The following is a 17,621-nucleotide window of genomic DNA, read 5'->3' as shown; positions in this document are numbered from 1 at the left end:
TGCTGGGAATGTTCAACCTTCTCTCGTAACTGTCTCAGGTGTTCGGGCAATGGAGGTATTGGATATCCAAACGTGTTGATGTAGTTCCATACGTCGTTCCTAATGTCTTCAGACACTTGAAGAAAGGTCGTGTTGTCCTGGTGTATGTCCACCAGCTCCTCATGTCCAATTCGTACAGGAATTTCCGGGGTGAAGCTAAACTCCGGACTGGGGATGGCACACATTAAGTAGCGTAACTAACACATACCCACCTCGGCTATCATCCAGATAGCACGTGTGTGTACCAAACTCGTCCCGGCACCATTCTAACTCCGAGTCAGTAGCTGCCCGTCCATAAACCAGCAGTCCCAACAATCCTATCATCCCTGATACAGACCAATTCATAGTGTCAAAGTCGCCAGTGCCCCAGGTTCAGGGACCAGTGCTGGGCCGGGGTAGGCGAAGAGGGGTCCGATAGACCTGGGAAAAGAGGAAAGAAACAGAGGGGAGGATGAAGAGGAGGGAAATATTCCAGCCTGGGTAACCAATAGTTGGAGAGTCAATATGTCCGGTAGCGGTGGCAGTACTGGGGCCGGCCCGTGTACCTGTAAGGCAGAGAGAGAGATACAGAACATCCTAAACAATTGACTCGATCTTCTGACCTTGGTCCTGGAAAAAAAAACAAGAGAGCTGATTCGCATTATTCTTAACAATTTATTACGCATCTGTTAACCCCTCCACACGTCCTGTTCCAATCCAGTCCGATCCGTTCATGCTGCAGCAATCAGTTTGAGGAGGGAGACGCTGACATCTGGAGAGATAGTGTGCCTCCTGTAAATGCTGGACCCGGAAATGGTTAGCCTGGTTGGTCTCACTGAGCAGACGCAGGTATGTCAGGAGGGTGTTTTGGAACTGGGAGGTGTCCCCTGTGCCCAGTGGGGGTGCGTCTTCGGGTAACACCATGGCCCGTCCAGTCATTAGTTCGAATGGTGTAAAGCCGGTGCTTTTGGCTGGCGTGGCCCGTAATCGCCAAAGATTAGCGGGGAGGACGGTGTTCCACCCTTTACCGGTCTGCAGGATGATTTTACTGATGGATTGTTTTAGCGTGCGGTTCATTCCCTCTCCCATTCCAGACGATTGAGGATGGCAGGGGATGTGGAACCGCTGTCGGACCCCCAAAAGAGCCAAAGCCTGTTTCATTGTCTTGCCGGTGAAATGAGTTCCCTGATCCGAATCTATCTGGTCGGGCACTCCCCAGCGAGGAATGACCTCCATGGCTAGGATTTTTGCTGCTGCTTCGGCCGTATTCCTCCTGGTCGGGAAATCCTCCACCCAGCGAGTGAAAAGGTCAATGATGACAAAAACATGGCTGTACCCGCCACTGGGAGGGAGGGGGCAATTCCCGTTTGGAGACAGGGCAAACAGAAGCGTCCGGACTCGTGGATTTCCCTGGCCAGGCCGGGCCATCACCAGGTGTCAGCTATGAGGTAGTATAATTTTCACCCTCCCAGGTGTGTGGGTTCATGGTCGGATTGTATCAGGGCTCGTCGAAAGGCTGAAGGGACCACATACCGGGTCTCATGACGCCAAAACCCCTGGGCGTCTTGATGTGCTCCCTCTTGCACCCAGAGGTGGATATTCTCGGGGGACTCAGAGAGGTACGCGGTTAGGAGGGACTCCCTTGTTACCTCGCTAGCTTGGGAACCCTTCCCTTGTGCTTCCCCTCTGCAGAATTAAGGGCCGTCACAGGGAGGGTGGAGGCAGCCTGCTTAGCGGCCAAGTCCGCAGCCCGGTTCCCTCTGATTTCCGGGGTCTCCTCCGTCTGATGGGCCCGAATCTTAATGACAGCCCCCAAGGTGGGACCATCCGCTGCTCGAATAAGCTCGGCGATCGCAGGGCCGTGCTTAATTAAGTGGCCTAAGGTAGTCAAACAGCCTCGTCGCTGCCAGAGACGCGAGTAGTCATGGACTACAGAGTAAGCATCCTGGCTGTCAGTGTATATGTTCGCCGTTGTCCCTTCTGGGGAGATGATCTGACCCAGATAGATAACCCATGGGAGCCCCACCTGGGCCTTAGTCGGATTCAGTTTAAAACCTCCGACGATTAGCGTCTCCAAGACACATGTTAGGGCGTCTAAATGATCTGAGGGTGAAGGGCTTCTGATGAGAAAGTCGTCTACATACTGGAGACAGGCGGGGGTTTGCATGCGGGCATCCACCAGTGCCGGTTGGAGAGCCTTTTGCAGACTCTTGTGAAAAATAATGGGGCAATGGTGGAATCCGTGGGGCAGCCGGGTCCAGGTATATTGAGTGGACCGCACAGTGAAGGCAAAACATTCCCGGGACCCAGCGTCCAGAGGACAGGTCCAGAACCCGTTTTGGATGTCCAGTGCCGTAAATATGGACAGGCCTGGGTGGAGGCCGTTTAAAATGGTAGCGGGGTTTGCTACTGGAGCGTGGAGTTTGTCTGTGACTTTGTTCAGGGCCGTATAATCTATGGGCAGCCTCCAGGACCCATCTGGCTTTTGTACAGGCCATACGGGGAGTTGGTCCGGGAACGGGTCTCAATCACTATCCCGGTTTCGAACAAATCTCCCACTATTGACTCAACGGCACGTTGGGCCTCCGGCCGAAGGGGATACTGTCGGTGAGCCTCGTGGTAGGGTCCGTGAACCCTGACAGGGTCTATCTGTGCCCTACCGCAATCTAGCTTGTGGGTAGCCCATGCGAGAGGGTAAGCTGCGCAAACTTTCCCCCATAGCCCTTCCTCCGCCCAAGCACGCCCAATCGGTCGGAGGACCTGTACCCCACACTGTTGGGTATAATCTGCTGAAAAGGGAAACCTCCCCCCTCCCGGCCCCCCTATTTGCAGTGAGTGGTCACTTAGAAGCAGGTTCGCCTCTATCTGGTGCAAGATGTCCATTCCCAAAATCAGACCCTGGTTATTGGGACCTTCCCAGAGCCTGGCCCGGGGGATAGCTGTAGGGGGATTGGAATGCTCTGGCGAAGGATCACGCTCTCCCCACTAACCCCGCTGATATGTATTTTTTTGTTCACGGTCGGAAAATCTGAGTCGGTTATCGACACCGAGGCTCCCGTGTATAAAAGAGCACAATACTGCCGGCCTCCTAACAGTACGTTTAGACACGGGCGAGTGGCCCCCGGTCCTCCGACGGAGGAGGCCGTGGTGTCCAATCCTTGATGAGGGGAAGATGGGAGGAGGAGAGCTCGCTGTCCCTCCAATTCACGGTCGGATAACCCCCCCTTTGTTGGTCTTTGTGACCCCTGAGTTGTTCCCCGGGGCCCCTGTCCTTCCACCCCCCCTTTCCGTAACACGTGGCTTGGCTATGCCCCGGGCGCCCACGATTGGTGCATGGTTTCCTTTACACGGGGCAGTCTCGATATAAATGGCCTGTTTCTGGCAATTATAGCAGGCACGATCCTCTCGGGCTACTGCTACCGGTTCTGTTTTAATTTTTGGGCTCGTGTGGTGCAGGATCCACGGCAGGACGGGGAGGGTGTGGCCCTGGCGGTGAGTGTGGGTGTCTGTCAGATAGAACCCGAAAAGCCGACTCGTCCATTCCCGAAGCCCTGCCTCAGTGGCCTGTGGACTGGCCCCCATCCTAAGCGCTGTTTGGTAAAGTTTATCCAGTCCCCGAATTAAGCTATCTATAAATCTTGGATCGTTGTGTTTGGCGGGGATGCCGTTGGTCTGTCCCCAATGTTCATACCGTTCAATTACCCGGTCAATATACGCACTGGGGTCTTCCCCAGGGTTTTGTCATAGGGTCGTGAGTTCTGTCCAGGTGGCAGTGCCGTTACCCAATCCATCTTGAACCCAGGTCTTTAGAGCTTCAAATTGGGTGTCACACTCGACCATAGTGGCTGGGACCTGCAAATCCCAAGGGGGCAACGCCCCAAAGACAGCAGAGAGGCACTTAACCTCAATGATATCTTTTATGTCCTTTATGGACAGATTAAAATGTCGGGCGGCGCTTTGTATCTTTGCCCATACGTCGACAATGGGATTATATCACTTCAGGTCGGGAATGAGAAGGATCAGGCTGGATCTCTCCTGTGGTGTTAAAGGCTGAGATTCCCCCCAATGTGCCCCTGCCTCCCATTTCCCCATTTGCTGCCCCTCCGGCTGGGTTTGGATTTACTCGGACAGGGGCCAGGGGTTTCGGCTCCCCATTTCCAGGTTGTCCCGGTGCCGAAGGGCAGATACGGTTGTATTCGGGAGGCACTCAGGCTGCGGCGTTTTGTGCTGCAGAGCCTCCATTGCCTTAACCATTCCCCCCACATTCCTGTAAATCGTCTAACTCCTCCGTTGCTGACACTTCCAGATCCAAAAGGCTGCAAACTCGAACTTTAGCCTCTTGTACAGGTCTCAAAAAGTCCTGGAGAGAAGACGGCCTCCCCCATTTGTCCACGATTAAATATCCTGTGTGATCTGCCCAACTAGCGAGCAGAACGGTACCATAATTAGTTTGTTTAGCAGCCTTGTGACCCGCCCACCACTTTATTTGATCGACTACTGGACTCGTTTCCTTCCATCCGTTCCTGATCATTGCACTTTGATATTTTAAATTAGCCTCTTGGACTCGTTTTACAACAGAGACACTTGTGGGCAGAGCCGGGACGTCCGGAGGAAGGGGTTTCCCCTCGTTACTCATGTCAATCATTACGTATATCCTTATGCTCTATTTTATACTTTAATTTATTTTACTCTAATCTTATACTTTAATCGGCACAAACGTATCACCTTATACTCTAATTTATACACACTCACTGGTCCCCGGATCACGATCCTGTGGTGGTTGTCGTTCCCTTCGCCTACTTAATCCTGACCGCCACGTGGGACTCGGTCCTCTTAATTCAGGCTCAGGCTCGGTGTTTGAGATAAACCACCACCCTTGTCCGTGTCCATCACCACGTGACTCTCAAAATCCAACCTTATACTGTATCGGAATAGCGGCATAAACTTATACTCTAAGCAAACAAACACTTACACTATATCTTATAAACCTACAGGTCTAGTCAATTCCGTCAATCCGTGGTCTCCGTGAGGAATTTTACTACGTGGATAATTTTAATACTGCGGCAAGTGCCACTGCCAATCCTGTCTCCAATAATGAGTCGAGCCCCTACCATAGGCTACCGGCCTGACCCTCGAGGGCTTTATGCAGGGGCACCCCCCATCTGGAGTACAGGGCTATCCTGTTTCACTATACCACGTACCCTCCAATACAGGATCCGTTAGCCTACCTGCAGCGCAGTATCCCACTTCTGACACCAACTGTTAGACTCGAATTTTTGGAGCAAAACCAGACGGAGACTGAATTGCTGACAAAGTTAAAGTTTATTAGAAAGCTTTGTGCACAAAGGGAGAGTGGTCAGCTTCCTCAAGCTCGTGACTAACTCTCAAAGGAACATCAGCACTACAAGCATGTTTATACCTTTCAATAAGCAACACCCACCTGCTGTGAAAGGTGAGGGTACATGTTTACATAACTACAGTGGGTTTCATTGGGTGGTATAGTCTGCCACTCACTTGTCAGGGGCTACCTTGGATCGTCCCATGACTTTAAACATCTCACATTCCTGAGGAGGACCCTTATCAGTAAACACATAAGTCCCAAACATTGAGACTGGGCGGGGGTCTTCACAAGTCCTGAGCAGCTCATCCCTCACTCCCTTTTGTGCTGGGGTGACCTTGGAGATATCCACCGCTTCTCCCTTAATCATCCCAAGTGAGTTAGTTAGGATAAACAATGTCCTTGAGTAAACATTCCTTAGTGTGTTCTGGAGATAAGCGAGGGGGTGGCCATAAATCCAACAAACCTGCCTTTGTCAGCTTTTACAGTGTGGGTTACGAACTGCTCCCATAATGGTCAAGTATCCCATCATGCTTTGCTGCTGCCTAAATGCGACATGTGCGATTTAACTATCGAATTTTTGTGAGGATAGGAGTGGCTAATCATTCTTTATTATATATATATCAGGTTAGGTGAGGGGAGGCTGGAGGTTTTGGATCTGTGTTCACAAGCGTATTTTTCCAGTCCAACAACAGTGAGGAGGAGAGTGACAGGACAAAGACAGGTTGGTGGAATGGGCAGAAACATGGCAGATGAAATTTAACGCAAAGAAGTGCGAAGCGATACATTTTGGTGGAAGAACGAGGAGAGGAGAAATAAACTGAAGGGCACAATTCGAAAGGAGCTGCAGGAACCGAGAAATCTGGGGGTTCATGTGAACAAATCTTTAAAGATGGCCGGGCAGATTGAGAAAGCGGTTAAAGAAGCATACAGGATCGCGGGCTTTACAAATAGAGGCATAGAGCACATAAGGAAGGAAGTTATGATGAACCTTTATAAAACATTGGTTCGGCCACAACTGCAGTATTGTGTCCAGTTCTTGGCACCGCACTTTAGGAAGGATGTGAAGGCCTTTGAGAAGATGCAGAACAGATTTATTAGAAAGGTTCCAGGAATGAAGGACTTCAGTAACGTGGATAGACTGGAGAAGCTGGGGTTGTTCTCCTTAGAGCAGAGAATGTTGAGAGGATATTTCATCGATGTTTTTAAAAACATGAAGATTCTAGACAGAGTGGATCGAGAGAAACTGCTCCCATGGGCGGAAGGGTCAAGAACCAGAGGACAAAGATTTATGGAGATTGCAAAAGAATCAAAGTCAACATGAGGAAAAACGCTTTTGCACAGCGAGTGGTTAAGATCTGGAACTCATTGCCTAAGTGAGTGCTGTAGGCAGGGTGTGACAAGCTGGATTGCTCTTGCAGAGTGCCAGCACGGACTCGACGTGCCGAACGGTCTCCCTCCGTGCTGTCACCATTCAATGATTCTGGGATTCAACGAGGCAGAAACAAAATAACTCAAACTTGTGAAACCCGAGATCTTTAGATCTTTATTCTAACGCCCTCCCAACTGAGCGATTACCGTCCCACTGCAAGTTGAACTTTGTGTCATTATGTTGGAAGAAAATATAACCCCAGGAGGAATTACCCCTCCCGGTCAATCCGCACTTCATGAATAAACATCGCACTCATATATACACACCCACAGTTCATATATAAACATCACACTCATATATACACACCCACAATTCAGATATAAACATCGCACTCATATATACACACCCACAGTTCATATATAAACATCACACTCATATATACACACCCACAGTTCAGAGAAATATCTCACTCATATATACACACCCACAGTTTATAACAGAACAGCGAACTCCTAATCCACACCCAATTTATATTTACTCAAAGTCCTGTTCACAGCTCTCACCAAAGTCTGAACACTGAAAGTTGAACTGTTTTCCAGATACTGTCCGTCCTACTTTGTAATTTTAGCATCGGATTTTATGCAGACCGACAAAGGGAGCGGAAGAGCGGTCCTGGTGGTGAATGCTGCTTCGAACGGAAGTCTCGGTGTCCAGGAGCTGGCGGGGATTGGAAAGCTCTTGTGTCACACGAAGTGTCTGAAAGGCCCGGATACACCTGAAGGTTATCAGTGCGGTGCCGACACCTCGTGCTGTAATGTTAGCGAGCCGGACATCAACTTAAAAGGCGGCGTGTTCGAAACACATTGTGGTCACAGTTTCATTCAAAACATAACTGAACCGAAATAATTGAAAATGGAATGTTTTCGTCGCTGATTCACCACAAACAATATTTTATTATGAAATTTGATTCTCAGTTCCCCAGTGTCAGAGGGAAAATTGCATAAATTCGAGCCAGGTAGGAGTCGAACCTACAATCTTCTGATCCGTGGTCAGACGCGTTATCCATTGCGCCACTGGCCCAGCCGATGACTAATGTGTTTTATTTCATTTTTCATTCAGAATCAACCCAAAGATTGACACAGAGAGATAAACACAGCGAGAGATGCAGACAGTGTCGGTGAACACAGCGAAATAGACAAGAGATATAGAAATGTACCAAACGGCCTCAAACTCCACCAGACAGTGGCGGGTATCTGACAGGTATCAGTGAGAGGAGGTGGTGAAGTTGCAGTTTGATTTGGCTCCGTGGCTGAGCTGCTCAAAGTGCCCGTTTGGTCGGGGCCTTTTGTGATATTTACCCAATTTGTGAATTAAGCAACAAAATAACACAGAGCGGTATTTGTATTAGTTGCGGAGCCAACAAGGAAAGGATTCCAGATCTGCAGTATGTAAGTGTTCCTGCATTGTACAGGCGGACCTCTCATACAATGTGTCCGAAACACCTTTTGAGGATATTGCTCCAGAGGGCTGATTGTACAAACTTCTTTACTTACAACCAGCAACCGAATCACCATGAAGAGTTGCTGAGCGAAGCTCGTTTCGGAGCAGTTTTCGCTGTTCAGCTTTTGTAAAATTGGTTGAAACTCATTTTGAACACATCTTAGTATCAATGAGAAGGTCAGGCACAGGATTGTTGGGATGGAACCGTCTCTAACAATAAGTACAAAGTATAATGGATTATAAAGTGAAAAAGCCAATCCAATCTCTCAGTCTCTCTCTCTCTCACTTTCTCGGTGAGTGAACGTAAACCAACAGAAGAAGCTAAAACAAAGAACTGTTTCCTTTTCCATCGGGCGAGTACAGTTGAAGAGAATGATTTCTGTTTCCTGCTGGACCAATAACTGGAATGAGCAGTGTATCTGGTTCCCATGGTACCCAGTGAAACATCCACGTTTATATCTCCCATTTACACTGATACCTTCCTTCCTCACTAATTATAGGAAACTTTTGGTCAGGTTCAATCACACTTCAGAAGTCCAGAAGCGCAAAGAAAGGTCGACACCTCATGGTGACGTAACCTACAGGTGAGGGAGGTTTGCAGGTTTACCTGGAGCTGAAAATGGATAAACTCCTTCCAATGTACAAACTCCCCTCACCAACAGTAATTCAATTCTAACTGATCTGAGACTTTGGGCATTTATGGTGATTATACTTTGTGGAGTTAAAGCAGCAGTAAATCCGTTGTGTGTTGTATACATAGCCGTTCAGTCAATATAAAACATTGTCATCCGACCGACTATGAGCAATGCCACAGGGGGTATGTTGGGTTACGGACAGTTCCGCCTCCAGCAGTTGTTCTCTCGGTCACACATCCGGCATCACCTCTCGGTCTCACACTTCAGAGTCACGCCTGAATATAAACACATTTCTGTTTCAGACTTTTACATGGAGATCAACAATTCACAATTCAAGATGTAGGGAACAAACAAATCAAATATTTAAGAACGTTAACAGATAGAAAATTCACCATAAATGACTGAGGAAAAAATGAAGCAAACGGATCAAGATGAACAATTAACAAAAGGTAACAATTAAAGAAAGGAGAAGGGGAACTGATCATATCGCCCCAAATAGTTTTTGAAAAATCCTTTGGTTTTTAGGGACGTACATCTAGAAATATTTTTCGTAACATCATAAAGGCAATTAGAATACAACTTTCACAAAGTAGGGATTAATCTTACTTATACGATAGCGTGTTATTCGTTTGTAAAATCTGCAATTGTTTTACCATTCTTTAAGTTTAGAGGGATGCTCTGAATATATGATCTACATTGAAACGTAAGTGGATTAATACAATAAAATGTGGAAGTTTTTTTATGAACATGAAGAGTTGCTTTTCCATGTTGGATATCGCGATATATTTATTGACACAACTGACATTTGTGAAATGATGGAATGTATTTATTTCTATATCTGTACGGGTAAGGAAATCCCCACTGGATCATTTCCAGGAACCAGTCAAGAACTTAAATTAGTTTGTCAAACCCAAAACACCCGTTGGGAATTGCTGATTGAAAATTTGAATGGAAATCGAGACCATCACAAAGTATTGGAACAAATATACCCGCTGAGGTTTCGGGGTTGTTACTGATTTATTTCTATCACTGAGTAACCTATTTTAAACAGGGTGAAACTACAAATCTAATGATAAGGGTCTGGGTTGGAGAAGGAACAGATGAAAGTATCAAATTTAATTACACTGATTCCACAAACACTGCACACCACATCCCTTAAACATTGTGAACTGTCTCCACATAAAACTGGAGAGGGTGTAAATAGAAAGGAACAGAAAAAAAGCTCATTAATGTGTCAAATTTAATTTTGATATTGTTGCACAAACACTGAACATCCCATCGCTAAAACACTGTCCCGATCTAAAATCAGTCGGCAGGACCCTGAGCCACAGTGAAAATGTTGTGATTTCAACCTGGTTCAAAACACGCAGCCTTCTGATGTGGAGTCAGACGCGACTGTTCTTGCACCAGGCCCACAACAAGTGGCTGGAGCCGGATCCATTGGAGGGCGATCGGTGCAGACTGCCGCCCCGGCTCTCGGAATGTGAGAGGCGGAAACAGGAGCAGCCTGACCGCCTCAACCACAGCACAGGATCCCCGCTCTCCGTCAAATTCTATCGCTGACTCTGTGGCGCAATGGATAGCGTGTTGGACTTCTGCTTAATGATTGGTGGAGATATTTAAAGGTTGTGGGTTCGAGTCCCACCAGAGTTGGGGTTTAGTTTCGGGAGCTGGGAAGTGAAACTTTGCAGCAAATCCGCAACCGGATCATTGATGTCCGTCAAGGATGTGAAACTGCCCCCGACACTTCATCTTGCACAAATGGCTCCAGTCAAACCCGAATTTATGATTCTTAATCCACTCTGAGCTGGATTGGCGAAACTCTCTCAAGGAGGAGACTCATCATCTGCTCAGACCGAAAGTCAATCTGCTGGACTTCCGGCTCTGTCAGACTGAATGTTCCTTCAGACAGGTTTCTAACTGGACACATGCATCCTGCTGCCGTGTGAGCATTGGTGCTGGAGGGGTAGAATTCTTGCTTGTAGTAATTCTATTCCTGTAAAACTAGCTCCTGAAGTGCAGGTTGGAAAGTATCCTGGCTGAGCGGTCTAAGGCGCTGGTTTAAAGCTCCAGTTCAATCCCACGATTTGTGGATGGATCAAAATCATAGTTTGTGTCTCCAAAACCGCGGCGTCCCTCCTGTAAACAAGTAATACTGAACATCTCATCTGCGATTGCAACAGCGCAGTCCGGAGGAACCACATGGCAATACAAATAAGATGCATTTTGGAACAAACTAATTGTACCTTCAACTCCGGTCGAAATGTTCACAAGCAAAAGGATTGTTTGATCTCGGTGAGACTCGAATTTACAACCTCGGTATTTCCCGACCCTGTCCTGTCAGATAAGGACCGCGCACTGACCGATTGCGCCGCTGGAGCCCGGTCACTCTGATCACCTGTCCCACTCTGCTGGAAAGAATCTTAAGGTGAGAGGCCCGAACCTGTGGAAACGTGTCCAGTCACCGTGATGAAACTAATATCTGCACTTCCACTTTCAGCTCCTTTCACATCCTCTGCTCCATCGCACGACAATCGGGTTTTCTGCGAACAGGTCAAAATGAACATTGCCAGAAATTCTATCAGTGGTGAGATTTGAACCCAGCGCCCACGCAGTGATTGGATTTATTGTCTTAGAGCAGTGAGCTCCGTTCACACAACGCCTCGCCAGTCTTTCACGTTTTGTTTAATGCCCAAATAAATAAATTGGAGCTAATTGACCGCATTTACCCCGTGCTGGGGTGGTTCTCCTTCGAGCAGAGAAGGTTCAGAGGAGATTTGATAGAAGTGTTCAAAGTCATGAAGGGTTTAGATAAAGTTAATAAAGAGAAGCTGTTCTCATTGGCGGAAGTGTCGAGAACCAGAGGACACAGATTTGAGGTGATTGCAAAAGAACCAAAGGCGACATGAGGAAAATCTTTTTTACGCTGCGAATGGTTTTGATCTGGAATGCGCTGCCTGAAAGGGCGGTGGAAGCAGATTCAATCGTGGCTTTTAAAAAGGAATTTGATAAATACTTGAAGGGGAAATGCAGGGCCACGGGGAAAGGGACGGGGAATGGGACCAATGGGATTGGTCTTACAAAAGGCAGGTAAGGGATTGATGGGTTGAATGGCCTCCTTCTGTGGTGTGTTCATTCTGTGATAAATATTATTTTACACACAGTGAACAGACCATCACTGAAAGACTCCCCCGCGATAAAACAGAGTGACACTGAAACGTTGTGAAAATGCAATGACCCCGACGTGATTCGAACACGCATCCTTCTGATCTGGAGTCAGACGCGCTACCGTTGCGCCACGAGGTCCACAGCGCCCACCTGGAGCCGGATCCATAGGAGGGAGATCGGTACCGACCGCCACAGGGACTCGAAGAGGCGGAAGCAGCAGCAGCAACACCGCAGGAGCCCCGCTCTCCAATCCAGCCGTTCCCAGCGGAGAGCTGCCAGTCCCGGCCTGAGCCCTGTCTGGGAGCCGCCTGCCATTCAGTCTTTACAGAACGGGACCGATCCAGTTTCAGCTCACACACAAGCTCAGGAATCCCACTCCTGACAGGTTCATTTATTTAAACCTTGTTTAGATTCAGTGAATTGGGATTTAATTCAATCCTCATCTGCCCGCCGCTCTGTCAGTTCAGGACTTTATTTAAACCGACACTTGGAGCTCTGTTTCACAGGGTGCCGGCTGTTAAAGCATTTCTCAGTCCCACAACGAACACTTTTTGCTGCTAACATCTGTTTAATACAAAGTTCCCAGGAACGAGGGGATTTCTCCTGGGTACTGAGTTCGAGTTGAGGAACAATCGAGGTCCGATTACACTACTTGGTGTATTCTATGGGCCACCAGCTGGTGGGACGGAGATAGAGGAGCAAATTTGCAGGGAAATAACAGAGTTGCAAAAGCCATAGAGTTGTGATAACAGGGGATTTCAACTATCCTAATATAGACTGGAATAACAATAATATAAGGCGCAAAGTAGGGGAAGAATTTTTGAAATGTGTTCAGGATAACTTTCTCGACCAGTGCGTTTCTGGCCCACTGAGGAAGGAGGCATTGCTGGACTTGGTTCAAGGGAATGAGGCGGGCCAAGTGGAGCAAGTGTCAGTGGGGGAGCATTTCGGGAGCAGCGATCAGTATCATTAGGATTAGAATAGCTATGGAAATGGACTCTGTCCACTCTAAAGTAAAAGTACTCAATTGGAGGAGGGTCAATTTCAGTGTGATGAGAACAGACCTGGCCCCGGTAAATTGGAATTAAAGATTGTCAGGCAAAACTATAATTGGGCAGTGGGCGGCATTTAAAAAGATGATTCGGGTACAGAGAAGGTACATTCCAACGAGGTAGAAAGGTAGGGCAACACAAGCTCAGGAATCCCACTCCTGACAGGTTCATTTATTTAAACCTTGTTTAGATTCAGTGAATTGGGATTTAATTCAATCCTCATCTGCCCGCCGCTCTGTCAGTTCAGGACTTTATTTAAACCGATACTTGGAGCTCTGTTTTACAGGGTGCCGGCTGTTAAAGCATTTCTCACTAAAGCCAGAGCTCCCTGGATAATAAGAGAGATAGAGAGTAAGATGAAGCGGGAAACATAAAAGCGAATCAAAAAGTCTTCTACAGACATGTTAACAGTAAACGGGTAGTCAGAGGAGGGGTGGGGACGATTAGGGACCATAAAGGAGATGTACTCACGGAGGCAGTGGGCCTGGCCTGAGGTACTAAATGAGTACTTCGCATTGTTCTTTACCAAGGAAGAAGATGCTGCCAGATTCTCGGTAAAGGAAGATATAGTTAAGATACTGGATGGGCTAAAAAATGAGAAAGAAGAGGTACTAGAAAGGCTAAATGTACTTAAAATAGATAAGTCACCTGGTCGGTACTTCCCTCAGCAACCGAGGATGCATCCCATCCGGACCAGATGACGGATCTACTTTAAGTACAGCCAGCCTTTCCAGTACCTCCTCTTTATAATTTTTTAGCCAATCCAGTATCTCGACAACATCTTCCTTTACTGACACTCTGGCAGCATCTTCTTCCTTGGGAAAGACAGATGCAATGTATTTATTTTGTACCTCCGCCATGCCCACTGCCTCCCACTGCTACTAATTCGTTATAATCTGGGCCAGTGGTGCAATGGATAACGCATTAGGTTCGATTCCGACCTGGCTTGGATTTTTTCATGCAAAATTTTATGGCCTTCAATACCTTGCAAGCTGTCCTACTTGGTGGTGCTGCCTGGCTCCATACCTGGTAAGTGCCTTCTCAGTGCAGCAAGCAGTGCATCAGTGTCATAATCTGAAGGTCCTGAATTCAATCTTCAGAGAAGGCATCAAGGATTACGAAGCTTTTTTTCCATCTCTCACCTCATCTTTCCATCTTTGCTGCATCGCAAAATCAAGAACTTTTGTTTACTGCAGCACATCAAAAGATTTGCTGCCCCTTGATCTCTCTGTACCCAAACACACAGTGAAGTTTAGGAAGTCCATGGGCAATGGACTCACTGACAACACTCTTGTTTCTGTATAATGGCACCAAGACAAACGGTGAGTGGAGAATATAATCAACGATCCCGCTACCTCTCACAGGCCAAGTGAGCGCTCCACCAGTTGAGCTAATTCCTCGTTTGCTGTTTGTAAATCGCCCCTCACAGTTCCTGCCTCACACTCGCCTTCAAGCTGCTCCAAGACCAGCAGAGAAATCTTGCCTTGGGTTGCCACTCCCTGAATATATTAAATACTTTGCTCCAATCGGCGGTGTCGAGCATCAGCAAGTGAGGAACAGCAGAACGGGAAGCCACAGTAATCATGAGCGATGCTGAGAAGAGCCCGAGCCTGCGGAAGGAAGACGAGGTCACCGGAAAGCAACAGCCGCCCGAGCTCGAGGAGCAGCGAGAGCCCTGACTGACTGACTGATCGAAGACCATTTTGCCTGAAATTGAAGGCGATTTGAAGTGTTGCTGCTCAAAGGCACTCCCTGCTGGTGAGCAGAGGGAAATGCTCGAGTGAAACAGCCGTGCTCGGACAGACACAGAAAGCTTTCAGGTTTTGGAAAGGAAAAGAGGCGTCCTGTGCCTGAGTGGCAACATGTTAATCTGTGAGCTGCCTGTGAAGTTCAGAGAGTGACCTTGAGGTGATTGCTGCTTATTCCAAAATCACACTCACTCCTTCGAGCCGGAATTGAACCAGCGACCTCAGGATGACTTTATTTTGTTTTATTCACTACAGTCCTCCGGTCTACCAGCTGAGCTATCGAAGGGAAGTGATAAACAGTGCTGTCTTTGGTGATTGTTCACCGTGCGCCTGTTGACACGTTCAGACTCGTGGAGTCCGGTGCTGATCGAAGACTTCTTTTGCCTGAAAGCGAGAGCTGAGTGTTTTGAAGTCTTGCTGCTCAAAAGCGCTCCCTGCTGGTGAGCAGAGGCAGAGCAGCCTTGTTTGGGCAGACACAGAAAGTTTTCAGGTTTGAGAAAGGAAAAGAGACGTCCTGTGCCTTCATGGCAACATGTTAATCTGTGAGGTGCCTGTAAAGTTCAGAGAGCGACCTTGAACTAATTGCTGCTTATTGCAAAATCACGTGTTCTCCTTCGAGCCGGAATTGAACAAATGACGGAAGGATGACTTTGTCTTATTTTCCACGACAGTCTTGTCGCTCGACCAGCTGAGGTATCGAAGGGAAGCGGCAAAAATGTTTCACTTTGGTGATTGTTCACCGTGCACCTTTGACACACCCGGACTCATGGATTCCAGTGCTCATGACTGAGGCTGACTCGGTACCTGCTCATACCGCAGTGCTGTGGGAGTGGGAGCTGCTCCGTGTTCTCCACAGCCTGGGCCAGTGACACAATGAATAATGGGACTGATTATTGATCTGGAGATTGTGGGTTCAAGTTTACGGAGGGTGTAAAGTGGAAGGCCGGGCCTGGAGAGCATTGGAATAGTCGAGTCTGGAGATAAACAAAGGCACGGATGAGGATTTCAGCAGCAGAACATCATTCTGGAAGTTGGGATTTGTTTCTGCTGATGTTAATAACCGCAATAACTGGGCTGAAATTCAATATTCTGGATCGATGTCAAATAAATCAACTTTGTTTCAAACAGAATGGGTCAATTACTTGATGAATTCAAGATAAGAGACTAATTGATGTCCTCATTACCGATTATTCTGCCTGTTCTCCTTTCTCACTGTAGATTATTTCAGTTCTCATACCTTCAATTACTCTCATGGCCAAGTCCCAGCTCCCCGGTCCTTCCCGAGTGCCTCTCCCAGCCTTGGGATTCAGGGAAGGTATCAGTAATGTACCCGGGATCACTAAACACAAAACCCAGTCTGTGAATCACTTTCAGCTACTAGACTTATCGTGTGTCCCACAGCATCTCTCTCACCTTCGATGTGTAAATAGAGCATCAGGCCTGGGAATCTCATCTTCAATTTAAATACACTCAGCAAATGTATTTAACAAAATACAAACAAGTAAACACATCACGGCCCAATAATCCAGCACTAAATTCAAAGGAGTAAGTCTGTTATCAAACTCCTTGAGTGGACAGAATAAAGAAAAATCCCAACTCTAAGATCCCCTAGAATCCTTTGCAAATACCTTATAAATCTTGACAATAATCAACAAGTCTAATTGAATGTTGACCTTTATCTCGAGTGGGGTTGGAATACAGAAGTGATGCTTCAGTTGTAATGAACCTTGGTCAGACCCCACCTGGAGAACTGGGCACCGAACCGAGGGAGAGATAAATCGGCCTTAGAAAAGGTACAGTGCAGATTCACCAGAATGATGCCGGGGTTAAAAGGGTTAAATTATGAGGATAGGTGGCATAAACTTGGTTTTTATTCCCATGAGTTTAGAACATTGAGATGTGACCTCATCGAGGTGTTTAAAATAATAAAATGATTCAATAAGGTAGATACAGAGAAATGATTTCTTCTGGAGGGGAATCCAGAACAAGAGGGCATAAGAAATAGGAGCAGGAGTGGGCCATACGGCCCCTCGAGCCTGCTCTGCCATTCAGTCAGAATCTGGCTGATCTTCTACCTCAACTCCACTTTCCTGCCTGATTCCTTGATTCCCTCGGTGTCCCAAAATCTCTCGATCTCATTCTTGAATATATTCAATGACTGAGCATCCACAGCCCTCTGGGGTAGAGAATTCCAAATATTCACAATCCTCTGAATGAATAATTTTTTCTTCATCTCAGTCCGAAATGGCTGATCCCTTATCCTGAGACTATGCCCCTTAGTTCTAGACTCTCCAGCAAGGGGAAACAGCCTCTCAGCATCTAGCCTGTCAAGCCCTCCAAGAATTTTAGACGTTTCAATGAGATCACCTCTCATTCTTCTAAACTCCAGAGAATATCGGGCCATTCTGCTCATTCTCTCTTCATACAAGAACCCTCTCATCCCAGGAATCAATCTAGTGAACCTTCGTTGCACCCCCTCTAAGGCAAGTATATCCTTCCTCAGGTAAGGAGACCAAAACTGTTCACAGTACTCCAGGTGTGGTCTCACCAAAGCCCGATATAATTGCAGCAAGGCTCCCTTACTCTTATACTCCAACCCCCTTGCAATAAAGGACAACATACCATTTGCTTCCCTCATTGTTTGCTGCACCTGCACATTAACTTTCTGTGATCTGTGTACAAGGACACCCAAATCTCTCTGAACAACCAACATTTCTTAGTCTCTCACCTATTCAAAAAATATTCTGCTTTTCTATTCTTCCGACCAAAGTGAATAATTTCACATTTCCC

At 47.2% G+C, this 17,621-nt stretch overlaps 4 non-coding genes across 4 annotated transcripts; 1 reads left to right on the top strand and 3 right to left on the bottom strand.

Moving 5' to 3' along the window:
* Positions 1-7,735: 7,735 nt before the first annotated feature.
* Positions 7,736-7,808, bottom strand: trnar-acg (transfer RNA arginine (anticodon ACG)). The gene has a single exon. It is a non-coding gene; the product is annotated as a tRNA-Arg (tRNA).
* A 2,616-nt stretch (positions 7,809-10,424) lies between these two features.
* Positions 10,425-10,516, top strand: trnar-ucu (transfer RNA arginine (anticodon UCU)). The gene is given in 2 exon segments: positions 10,425-10,461; positions 10,481-10,516. It is a non-coding gene; the product is annotated as a tRNA-Arg (tRNA).
* A 1,581-nt stretch (positions 10,517-12,097) lies between these two features.
* Positions 12,098-12,169, bottom strand: trnaw-cca (transfer RNA tryptophan (anticodon CCA)). The gene has a single exon. It is a non-coding gene; the product is annotated as a tRNA-Trp (tRNA).
* A 2,854-nt stretch (positions 12,170-15,023) lies between these two features.
* On the bottom strand, positions 15,024-15,117 carry trnay-gua (transfer RNA tyrosine (anticodon GUA)). The gene is made up of 2 exons: positions 15,081-15,117; positions 15,024-15,059 (listed from the first exon to the last, which is right to left on the bottom strand). It is a non-coding gene; the product is annotated as a tRNA-Tyr (tRNA).
* Positions 15,118-17,621: the final 2,504 nt, after the last annotated feature.

Source organism: Heptranchias perlo, unplaced genomic scaffold (assembly GCF_035084215.1).
Source record: "Heptranchias perlo isolate sHepPer1 unplaced genomic scaffold, sHepPer1.hap1 HAP1_SCAFFOLD_254, whole genome shotgun sequence".
Classification (NCBI taxonomy): domain Eukaryota; kingdom Metazoa; phylum Chordata; class Chondrichthyes; order Hexanchiformes; family Hexanchidae; genus Heptranchias; species Heptranchias perlo.
The sequence above is the reverse complement of the archived record's forward strand: the minus strand, read 5'-3'. Positions and strand labels throughout refer to the sequence as shown.